Consider the following 12665-nt stretch of genomic DNA (forward strand, 5'->3'; position numbering starts at 1 on the left):
ACAAAATAAGATAATAAACTAAATATTTCTATCTCAATATAAACGGACTAACTCATCGGTTTAAGGTAAAATTATAAAAATGCAATCTAGCTGTATACTGCTTTCAAAAGACATACCTAAAAAACATTAAAGCCACAAATAAACTTACTAGTGAAAGGACACAAAAATACATTATCCGGCCAACGTGAGCCAAAAGTCACTTGGCACAGCTGAACCGACATCCGACCAGACACACGGTAACGGAGAAAACAGTCCTAGGAGCGAAGGCTCACAGGCCGTGCGAGCACCCGGGCACTCAACCACCCTCCACTCACAGGCACAGAGGAAAAGCGAGAACTACAGAATCCGACAAATCTCGCAGAACAAGGGATTTTAGCAACACCCTTCTCTGTAACTGACAGCGCAAGCCGACTCAACTAGTTAAGGATACTAGTTTGAATGCGAATTCAATTAATGTGTTTGATCTAACAGATGTGAAAAATACCTCACCTTGAAATTGGAAACGCATTCTTTTTAAACACACAAGGAATACTGCCAAGAATTTGCCACGAACTACACAATGCTAAAGTTGAGCCAACCAATTTCAAAGAATCAAAATCACATTAGACCACATTTCATTGAACACAATTATGTTAGCAATCAGTAACAGAGATTTTTAAAAAGATACTGTGCTTTGGCTGGTGTGGCTCAGTTGGTTGGGTGTCATCCCGGACACCGAAAGACCACTGGCTGACTCCCCATCGGGGCACGTGCCCGGGCTGCCAGTTCAACCCCTGGGCAGGGTTTGTTCCCTGCTTGGGGCGCATGTAACAGGCAATCGATCAATGTTTCTCTCCCACATCAATAATTTTCTCCTCTTTCTCCCTCCCTTTCCCTTTCTCTGCAATCAACAAAAGGGCGGAAAAAAGATATTGTATACACCTAGATTTTTCAATATACTTTCTAAACTCTTAAGTCAAACAAGAAATCAAATGAAAATTTGAACATACTCAGAACTAAAAGATAGAAATTCTACACAGCAATACTTAGGGACCTAGCTAAAATAGTACTAAAGAGACATTACTACTTTATTTAGATATATATATGTGCATACCTGTAAGTATATGAAAAAGCTAAAAATTAATGACCAAAGCATCCTGTTTAAAAAGTCAGACATCAGGGTCACTTTCAGGCACATACAGTGGTGACACGGTCTGCTACTCCAGTCCGGTCTCAGTGGCCTTTTGCGAGCCATGGGGAGTGACTTTTACCTCCGTCACTACAAGGGTCACAAGGGCAAGTTCAGCCACGAATTCCTGGAATTTGAGTTCTGACCAGACAGGAAATTGAGATTGGTCACCAGCAGTGATTATAAAAATGATGTGATCAGAAAAGAGGCTTGCACACTTAAAAGTGTGACAGAGGAACTGAAGGGAGTAACTGATGACAGTGACACTTCCCGAGAGGATGAGGCTCCGTGGTCTCCCCTGGCGACGTGGACTGGCAGGAGCCTGAAACTGTCTTTGGAGATGAACACATTTCTTTCACAACATCGAAAACCGGTTCCCTTATTGATGCCAATCAATCCAAGGACCCAGAAGGCTTACGAGTACTGTATTCTCTTGTCCAGGACCTGAAGTGTTTGGGCTTCAGTATTATTGGATTACACTTCAAGATTAAACCAATCTGGGTTGAATGTTGGTGTGGACACAAGGCAGATGGGAATAGCTGTTTTTTAATTACCATTATCATGAAATATTTGTGTATATCAGGCCAATATTTTTTTATAAACTATAAATGATTGCCTCTAATAAATATGTAACTAAAAGCAAAAAAGAAAAGTTAAATATTAGGAATTAATTACAAATAACACAGAGATGAAAAAGATAAGAAATTAGGATTTTCTGCCAATATATGCAAAAATCATACAATATAATTTTAGAAAAATATAAATTATCAAATGTGACTCAAGAAAAAATATATATTCTAATGATCCTTGACTACTAAAGCTACAATCGGTAATTTTGAAATCTCAGACAAAAAGCACCAGGCCCTGACGGTTTTATGGGCAAGTTTTACAATATCAAACATTGAAAAACAAAATTTCCAACTTTACATAAAAACTCTTTAAAAGAATAAAACAGAAGAAATACTACAGCTTATTTTATTAGTGTAGAATAACCTTGATGATCAAAGTCAACAGAGTTGATACAAAAAGTAAAAACTACAGACTAATCTGCCCGGCTGGTGTGGTTCGGTGGATCGAGTGCCCACCTGCAAACCAGAGTCGCAGCTTCAATTCCCAGTCGGGGCACATGCCTAGGTTACGGGCCAGGTTGCCTCGCATGAGAGGCAACCAATCTGTCTTTCCCTCCCTTTCTCCCTCCTTCCACCTCTCTCTGAAAATAAATAAATCTTATCAATGAACACAGATCTGTAAATCCTAAGATATTAGCAAGTAAAAAACAAAACATACCCCCCAAAAGCATTTTTTAAAAGAATATGTTGTGATCAAACTGAATTTATCCCAGAAATGTAGTTAATTTCAGCACTACCTGTCAGAGCAATTTTTCACATTACCAGGTTAAAGGGAGAGAAATCATACCATCATCTCGATAGATGCAGATTACATTCAATTAAATTCAATACCCACTTGAGTTTTTAATTATCTATAAACTAAGATGGAAGGAATCGTCCTCAACCTGTTACAGAAAAAATACCCACACACGTAAAATGGAAAGATAAAAGCACTTTCTTGTAAACCAGGAACACAAAGATGCACATTCTCCACTGTAACGACTGCCCTGGAGTAGAGCGGTACGATAGAAAAAGTAAAAGGACCGGAAAGAAATGAACTGTCATAATTCAAAGATGAGATGATTATTTACATAAAAACCCCAAGAGTCCACAGGCAAATTATTAAGTTAGAGGAGTTACTGCATATAAGAACTGTATATAAAGTCACCTGCATTTCCATTTACCAGCAAACAGAAATTTTAACTTAAAAATTATGTACAACAGAAAAAAAAACTATAAAGTACCAAAGTGCCCAAAGAATAAATCTAATAAAAGATGTGCAAGACTTGCAGCAAGAAACCCACAAGACTTTTAACAGACCACCACCTGTCAACCAGAAGCCTGCCCCTTCTGTCGGGGCCAGGTGAAGGCTACAGGGGGTGGGGCGCTGGGACCCTGAGGTCCCTTCTGCCCTTTCAGTCCATGCTCTCAGTAACCGCTTTTTAAAGGTCTCACGAGTACAGTGAAAAGGCAATTCACGAATTGGGAAAAGAGGTATGTCACAGATAATTGATAAAAGATAATTAGCATCTATAAGAATTCCTACACACAGGAAAAGTCAAACTCAACAACAGGCATTTCACAAAAGTGGGAATCCAAAAAAGCCAAAGGATACTCCACATGCTTCGTAATCAGAGAAAAGATCATTAAAACCACACAAAAACAAATTACCAAAATAACTTTCCTCCGAAGATACACAAACAGCCAATAAGCCCACGAAAGCACACTCAACAGCACTATCGTTAGGGAACGGCAAGTCAAAATGACAATGAGACACCCCTTCACACTTCTAAGATGGCTACCATTTTTTTTAAACAGAAAACAAGAAATGTTGGCAAGGACACGGAGAAACTGGAAACCTGATGTAGTGCTGGTAAGAGTATAACACAGCGGAGCCACTCTGTGAAACAGTTCAGTCGTTCTTCAGAATCTACACACAGTTACCCACCCCGGCCGGTGTGGCTCAGTTGGCTGGGCGTCGTACCGCAACCAAAAGGTCATGGGTTCGACCCTGGTCAAGGCACAGGCCTGGGTTGAGAGTTCGGTCCCACGTCAGGGTTCACGCAGAAGGCGACCATTGATGTTTCTCTCTCACATCGATGTTTCTCTCCCTCTTTCCCCCTCCCTTCCCCTCTAAAATCAAAAATTAAAATTAAAATTAAAATTTTAAAAAATTAAAGTTACCACACTACGCAACAATTCCACTCCTAAGTATATACTAAAAGAAATAAAAATCTACGTCCGCCCAAAGACTTGTCCACAAATGCTCACAGCAGTATTAATAGTCAAAAAGTGAAAACAACCCAAACATCCACCGACTGATAAATGAATAAATAACATGGGGCACATCCACACAATGGAATATTATTTGGCAATAAAAAGCAATTAAGTGCTGATACTGACATGCTACAACATGGATGAATCTTGAAAACATCCTGCTAAGTTAAAGGAGCTAGAAACAAAGACCACGTAAAGTATAACTCCACTTAAATGAAAGGCCCAGGACAGGCAAATCTGTTGAGAGAGAAAGCGCAGTGGTTGTACAGGGTTAGCAGAAACGGTCCAAGACTCCTAATGGGCACAAGCTTTCTTCGGAGGATGAGGAAAACGTTCTGAGATTAGACTGTGCTGACCATTGCACAATTCCGTGAATATACTGATACCCACTAAATTTTTAGTGCACTTTATGGTATGAACTCTATGGTATATGAATTATATCTCAGTAAAGCTGTTATTTTTTTGAAGTGACGTGTAAGTTCAAGCCCAGCAAACGGGAAAAGTAGAAGTCTGACAGCACCGAGAGCGAGCACAATGCAGAACAGTGCCGGCAGGAAGGCGAACTGGACGGGCGTCTTGGAAAACGATCTGCATCGTCTACCGAGTTCAAGACGCACAGGTCCCGCTGGTGTAAAGCGGTCCCTGCAAGGTCTAGACCCTCGATAATGTTTTTGCACTTGTTCACAACATCACTGTTCGTTCACTGAGAACTACCCTACCCTCCAAAGACAGGACGAAGAACAGGAGGGAGGTATTTGGTCTGGAAGAGGACCCAAGCGAAAAGGGAGAGCTAGAGCGACATGCACGGCCATGGACAAACCTCACTCCCCCTGCCCTCGCGCCCAACCCCCCCCCGCTTCAACTCCCCGCACCAGTAGAATCACTCAACCTGCTCTGGCTTTACCACTTTTGCTAGGGAACGGGGCTGGGGGGGGGGGGCGCTGCACAACTCCAACCCAACTGCAGCACCCACGGCCTACTCTGCTTCTGGGAGAAAGAACACCACCTCTCTTTCCGCAGGTCCCGCCCCTCAGAGGGGCCATTCCATGTTGCTAACCCACCCACTCACGTTCTCTCTTCCTCAACCGTAGAATGTCCCATACCTTTTCCTGTCGCCCCACAACCCACCAGCCCCTCTTACCCTCCTCCTCTCTGGCTGCTGACAACCCCGTCCTGTTTCACTGGGAAAGACAGGCCACGCCCACCCGCTCCCACTATCCCGCCCCCTGCCCTGCTCTCACCGAGGAGGAGGCTCTGAGCTCCCCACTCAGCCCCTCCCGTGGCCTTCCCAAAAAGGCTCCAGTAAGTGTCCCTCTCCGGCTTCATCAAGCCGTCCCTTCCGTGCAGAATCACTTCCTACCATCGTGACAAAAATGCTGCCATTTCTCCCATCTCAGTAAAACCTTCCCAGGCCCCAAATCCCCCTGCAGAGTCAAGACAGGCACCCTCGGAAGAGCCCTCTCCACCTCCGGTCCTCTTCTCTCAGTCCTTCGGGCACCCCCCCTCCCCCCGCCCCAGGCTGCCCCCACATCCTCCTCAGGGGACTGCTCCTCAAGGGCATCGCTGTCCTGTGCTGCCAAAGCCACTGGACAAGTCCTGGCCCTCAGCTGGCCTGACCTTACAGCAGCAGCCTTGGGCCCAGGTCCCCCTCCTCCGTGACAACACCCCCTTGGCCTCACAGGTGCGGACTCACCTGGCTCACCTCTCCGCAGCCCCCCCTGCTTTCCTGGCTGACTCGGCCCCGTCCCGCAGCGAGCACAGGGCCCCAGGGCCATCACCCTTCACTCGGGCTCAGCGAATCGCGTCGTCGCCACCTTCAAGACGCACCCAGAACGCAAACACTTCCCACCATCGCCATGTCCTCCTCAGTCCTGCTGCCACTACCCTGCAGCGGTACATCCGCAGCTATTCTTAACACAGCCTTAAGGGGACCTTGTAAAAACTTAAACACGACCTCACGTCACACACCTGCTCAAAACGCTACAACTTCCCGTCCAATTCAGAGAAAGACAAAATCCTAACGAGAGCCTGTGTGCCGGGCTCCCCCCCCACCTTCACCCCTCTGACGGCACCCCCTGCCGCTCTCCCCGGGGCTCCCCCAGCCAGGCGGCCTCTCTCTGCCATCCCCCTCCCACCCTTCCCCACCCACGCCTCAGGCACACTGGGCTCTCCCCTAGGGGGCTCCTCCCCCCCACCCACCCCCACAGCCGCAAGGCTCCCCCTCACCTCCTGCTCACCGGGCACCTTCTCAGGGAGGCTCACCCAGGTCACCCCACTTCAGTCTGCCAACGGCCCCCGCCACCCGCTGCCCTGCTTTCCTCCTCTCCCCGCTGTATCACATGACTGCTGCACCTCTGGCTCTTCACTGTCCTCCCCCATTCAAATGCAAGTTCCGTGAGGACAGGCTTCTGTCTGCTTCGCTCAGGGCCCCCGACCCACTCCAGAACAAGAGTCCGCGTGCCCAAGACCTCAGGAGTGCAAACGCGTGGACCAACGAGCCTCAGAAACCACGTGGAGGGGGCGGGAACAAAATGACCCGATTCGCACGAGGACGTACAGAAGTCAAGTCCCATGTGACACGCGAGACTGTGCCCCAGGACACGCCACGAAGGAAAGCATGGGAACGATGCACACGGGGAGAGGCTGCCGGGGAGGGCAGGGGAGGGCGCACAGGGAGCCAAAGGCAGGGGCAACGCAGCTTCCTTAAGCCCCGTTAGTGGGTTCGCAACGACTGGCTTTAACATTTAGTACCTGTACACGTGCAGATATATATATTCTTTGAACACGTGACCTTAGTAAAAACTGAAATAAGCCCTGGCCAGCGGCTCGGTCCCGAACACCGGAAGGCCGAGGCTCGCCTCCCGGCAGGCCACACACCAGGAATGCAGTCTGACCCCAGTCGGGGGTGCGTGGGAGGCAGGCAATCGGTGATCCTCTCTCATCAATGTCCGTCTGTCTGTCTCTCTCTCTCTATAAAACCAATAAACATGTCCTCGGGCGAGGATTTAAAAATAATTAAAATAAAAAATAGGCTGGCACAGGACTGGCCGACGCCGGCCCACCACCTGCTCTATAAATACAGCCTCGCTGGAAGACAGCCACCGCCCTTCGCGGGCGAGTCCCCGCGGCGGCTCCCGGACGCCGGCGGAGGTGAGCGGCCACACAGCCCCCGGAGCCTAGCGCTGTACTCCCGGGCCCTTTACAGAGGAGGCGTCTGGTAGTAATGTGGAATTTATAAAGAGACTCAGTACAAAATTAGAAAGATTCAATCCCCCTTAAAATGTACTGGTTCTTCAAAGCAGATGTGATTTTCCTTCAAGAGCACAGTACACTGAAAAAAGACATAGTTCTATGTAACATGGGAGGCTCCTAAGCAGAGTTACCTTTATAAGGACAGGGAGATCTTAACAACCACCTAAACGTGCGGGGTGGGGGACCTGCACACAAACACTAACTCCACGCCCTCCCTGCCCGGACCACCATCGCCCCGTGCGTGCTCCCAAACAGCCAGGGACACCTCAGACTCGGAGGTCCTGCGTGACCCCGAAACAGCGTGCTTCACTTCTCCAGGGCGCACACCTCGCCTCACAGGAGAGTCATTTCTGAGGTTATTTCTATTACTACTGGAAGATTGGTGCCTAATATTAATGCAAATATTGCTCCTGCACTAGGCACTGTGCTCATCAGTCTGTATTTAAAACTCACTTCACAGATAAGGCGCAGAGACACATGCCGGGAAGGCTGTGGGAGCCAGCCTCAAAAGCCAACTACTGTGGACCCTGAGCACTCTGAATTCGGGGCAGAGAACAGGCACCAGTCTGGGAAAACCCCCTTTGCTTAGCGTACTATGCCTACACTAAGTGTCCAGTGCACAGTTTCTGAAGCCACCGTCATGAAGCAAGGACCAGAGGTCCAGGGTAGAAAGAAGTCTGGAGGAGGGCAAAGAGGTTCATTCAGGGTGTGACTTAATCACAAGGGGCAGGGTCTCGCAGCGACAGGGGCAGGGTCTGGCAGTGACAGAGGCAGGTGAGACCCATCCGTGGTCCAGAGGCAGCAGAAACCAGTGTATCCATGACAACGGAAAAAAACCAGGAGACTGCACCCCTCATCTACCACAGTGACAAACACTGACAGGACTACCACCAAAAGGAAATATTTCCCAAGTTAACCCTTCATTCTTTACTCTCAGTGGGACCCACCCACAATGTCACTCTAGAAGTAAATGACACTTGGAACTGCGGCCCCAGAAACTGAAATTTCTCAGCGGCCTATAGGTCCATTCTCCAGCACGGCCTACAGTCTCCTCTAAGAACCAGTGGTCTCTAAGTTATCATGTCCCGGCTCCAAAACCATGACTCTCGTGAAAGGAAGCCCCCAACGGCCAGCTGAGTCGATACCGGTCAGTGCTCCTCCACCACCGCCCCAGCTGGGGCCGCAGATCTCACCAAGGTCCAGCCAGTGTCCGCTAACTCCCAGGCCACCAGGAAGCGTGCCTCGGTGGGCGGTGCGACACAGCCGCCTTACCTACCCTGACTAGGGTCTCCGAGTGCCATGCGTTCTCGGGCAAACTCTGCTTTCTCTTCTTGTCCCAGTGTCTCCCGGCGCCCACACTGCTGCCAGACACACACACACCCAGGGCCGGGGACCGAGGCTCCGGCCAGCGAGCCGCACGGCGTCCTCCAGGCCTGACTCGACACCCGATCACACTCTTGTTTCCGCGCCTTCAATTTTCATTTCCCTGCAGCCTTTTTCATTCTGCTCTCCACCGTTCCAAACACCAAGTTTTTCACTCCGCTTTCCTTCCTAATTCAGGCCTCCAGAGTTCACGGCAGTCTACCTCTAAGGCGCACAAACCGTCTCAAGTCAGTCTACATTACCACCCTTAAGAACTTTTGCAACTAAGAACACCCTAGTTTTCTCCAGTCATCCAGTACAAAGCCAGAGCCTCCTTATATTAGCAAAAAGATGATGTTCGTAACCTATTAAACTTTATTTATATAACTTCACAGCCAACTGTGTAGTCTTCACTTACAGAGCCAGTCAACACTGGCCAGATGCACGTGACAAGTGGCCAACTGCCTCTACTCAAAGTAAACCCAGACCTCTGCCAAGTCCACGACATGGAAATGTCTCAGTTAAAGCAAGAGGCTCTCCAAGTACTGCCGAGATCCCTTTTACTTGCTTCTTTACCATCCAGCCAATCTACTTAATATCCAGATGTCACTTATCATCCAAAACCTGAAAAAGATTGGGTATTGATCCGACTAAAAACTAGTATCTCCCCTCTCCCACGAAAGAAAAATAAAGGGGGAGGGAGGAAAAAAACGGGTTCCCATAGCAACTAAATCTAAGTCCAAGTCAAAAGGCCATGAAAACCTGCGGTCGACCTAGCCCCGGCCTGCAGCAGGGAGAACCCGTCCCGCTGGAGGCCCATCCACCTCAAGGATGCTCCCGAGGCTCAGTGTCGCCCTGCGTGGGGCCCTGATGGGCGGGCGGGGACCCAGTCAGAGTTGCAAGTGTGACGGACTGACAACCTAGTCAGTGAACAAAAGGCATTACGGACCAGCCTTATCGGCCAGGACGGAACAGGACAGCTTCGTGGGCACAGGAAGACCAGCGCTGCTTTTTAAGAGAAACCAAGCCGAAGACGCAAGTCGACAGAACCACGCAACACGCCGGAGAAACAAAGGTGGGACTCCTTCGCTCTCTGGCACAAGGCCTCTGGCAGTCTCACCCACCCAGCAGGCACACAGACTTTCCTCTGAGGCCTCCAAGGCCTCTCACTGAGAGCCTGCTTCACCACACGCAACTTTAACAAGCTTGTTACCTGGTCTCCAACCAAAGCTGGATCTCTTTTGCAACTGCCGCCTCTCCTTCCAGACTGCACGCCCTTAAGCACCTGCCCGTGAGCGCGTCTCTGACACAGCTCCTGACAAAGTACGGACTCCCGATACTTGCTGACCAAATAAATGAAGATTAGAAGTCGATGGGGGAAGGGCTGCTTCTCAACTATGACCATAAGCCAAAATTTTTTAGATTTTATCAATTATTTTTAGACAGAGGAAAAGGGGAAGGGAGGAAGAGAAGGAGAGAAACATCAATCAGCTGCCTCTCGTGTGCGCCAGACCGGGACCGAACCCACACTCCGGGCGTGGGCACTGGCCAGGAATCAGGCGGGCAACCTTCTGCTCCGCGGACAGCATGCAGCCAACTGAAGCACGCCAGCACGGGTCATAAGTCGAATTTCAGGAGGAAGGGTTAGAAAGTGCTTGCGTAAATCTCCTTCTCTTTGTATGTCCAGATATTAACATTCAGTTGCTAAAAATCTGTATAGTTTTTATACTAACATTCTCCCATGCGATAAACTAAACTACCTAAATTTTAACTGCATGAGAAAAGAATCTCTGCCCTCTCTCTACTACTGCGCCTCATCTTCCCCAGGAGGAAGGACGCCCACCTGCACCTGGGTCACACACACTCCAGGGCGCAGAGGAGCCCCCTTTACCGGCAGGCAAGGGTCACTGTGTGAAAGGTTAGGCATGGAGTATGGCTCCCTCTTGCCCTCCAAGGGCAGAGCTGGCAAACTGATCCAGGGCTAACTCTCTGGGAATAAAATAATGATGAAGCTGGCATCTAAAAACAGAACAGACAGATGCCGGGCAGGATGAGGGCAAAAGATACAAAACTCAAAAATCACAGTAGTTCAAAGTCACTGAGCACAGGAGCAAACAACCCTAAATACCTGAGACCATTACTAAGTTCCAGCGAAGTGTGGTAATTATTTCCACGTGGGGCAAAAAAGTCTTCTAAATTACTTTACAGTAGTATTAAAAATTTGTTTTCAAGTCCAGTCCTCAGGCACCGGAAAACAATGTGCGTACACCGTCCCTCACACTTACTGAGTAACTTCCAGGGTCGCCACTGCGGGAACAGAGACAGCTCCCAGACCACCAGAACACCCACAAGTGGCCCCTAAAACCTCTGTCGCAGCACAATGGCTCCAAAACCCAGCTGCACGTCAGCATCACCGGAGGAGCTTTTACAACCCGTATCTGCAGTCCCACCAAATTTCCAGAGGTGGGATTCATCATCCATGATCTTAAAAAGTATCCCAAATGATTCTGACACAGGCCAGTCTAGCATCTCCCTGGAGCAGGGCCTCTCAACCTCGCCACTACTGCCATTCGGGGATGGACAGTGTGTGAGTGTGTGAGAGAGAGAGAGAGAGAGAGAGAGAGAGAGAGTGTGTGTGTGTGTGTGTGTGTGTGTGTGTACAGACTTCAGAGAGAAGGGACGCTGACCTGCGCATTACAGGATGTTGAGAAGCACCCCTGATCTCTACCCTCCACGGGCCCGAGCAGCACGCTGCCCACTCCCACAGTAAAAATGCCTGCAGACACTGCCAAATGTTTGTTTGGGGACAGAACCGTCCCCTGGCTGAGAGGCAATGATCTAGAGTAAATCAAAAACCAATCACATGAGGTTCTCTTAAGAAAGGCGGGGGGGCGGAGAACTGCTTAGAGCCAAGAGGCCAGGTCTGCTTTTCCATCCAGCTCACCTAAGAAAAGCAGCCCCAAGTAGCTGGCAGCACTCGGCCCACACAGGGGCTCAGATCCTGACGTCCGAGGAGACCAAACCACAGCTTCTGGTGCTTCTTACGAAATAATCTCAGTGCTGAGTTTCGGTGAGCAGATGTGACAAGGGCTTCTCTGCCATTACCATTTACTCTCCTCCTTAAGGGTAATACAAACATCATAAAATTGTACACCAATAGTCTAAAATTCAGGCTGCCTCTCAAATGTCCAGAATGTGAAACTGCAAGACACAAATTTATCATAGAAACAAACTAAATACCACAAATACTGTTTGGAGGAAGAGCTGCTGTTTTATCTGCAATTAGTACATTATCTTTGTACCAAATCGATAGAAAACTTAAGCTAAGCAAATGTCACCCTGTCCAGTCTTAATCGTATTGCTATTCATTTTATGTCCAGCTATGGTCTAACTCTCAAATTCTCAAGCAGTTAGCTGAAACGACCAAGTTCTTCTTTGCTATACTTTACACAAAAGCTAGTTTTCTAATCCCAAACAATCTTCTTCCTGTTCTTGAGTAAGTTACACCAGCAAGACACTCAGCTCTACTTAAGACTGAATCCATCAAAATAGCCCGTCCCCAGTGCCAGCCAGGTCCCAAACAAGCAGTGCCAACGGAAGGGAGAGCAAGAGCGTGGTTCCGAGCCCCAGGGAGAAGAACGGGGGCGGGGATGAGGAGACTGTGTGTGTGGCTGAGCGGATGGCACCGTCAGGTACTCAGGCTCCCCGGTCAGACACACTGAAGGGCAGAAGAGTTTCCGGAGCACCCATCCAGGACCACAGCTGCTCCCCAAACTCTGCTCACTGAAGTGCAGCTCACACGCGGTACCCTCTCACACCGGAAAGACCACCAGGAGGACGCCGAGGAACCCGGGAGTGGGTGACTTGGGCGCCACTCACACCCAGGACAGAGCACGCACAAGCCGGGGTGGGGGGGGACAGAAGCCCACCCGAGCTCCCCAGACTTCTCTCACGGAGCCACCTCCTAGATAAGCCATTCTGAGGCGGCACCACTGATG

At 49.0% G+C, this 12665-nt stretch overlaps 1 protein-coding gene and 1 pseudogene across 15 annotated transcripts in view; one reads left to right on the forward strand and one right to left on the reverse strand.

Moving 5' to 3' along the window:
- Window positions 1-12665, reverse strand: part of PPP6R3 (protein phosphatase 6 regulatory subunit 3) — a 117453-nt gene that overhangs the window by 102976 nt on the left and 1812 nt on the right. The gene's annotated exons all lie outside the window — the stretch shown is intronic.
- Window positions 1233-5968, forward strand: LOC123829215 (annotated as a pseudogene).

Source organism: Phyllostomus hastatus, unplaced genomic scaffold (genome assembly GCF_019186645.2).
Source record: "Phyllostomus hastatus isolate PE091 unplaced genomic scaffold, TTU_PhHast_1.1 phas_scaffold_11, whole genome shotgun sequence".
Classification (NCBI taxonomy): domain Eukaryota; kingdom Metazoa; phylum Chordata; class Mammalia; order Chiroptera; family Phyllostomidae; genus Phyllostomus; species Phyllostomus hastatus.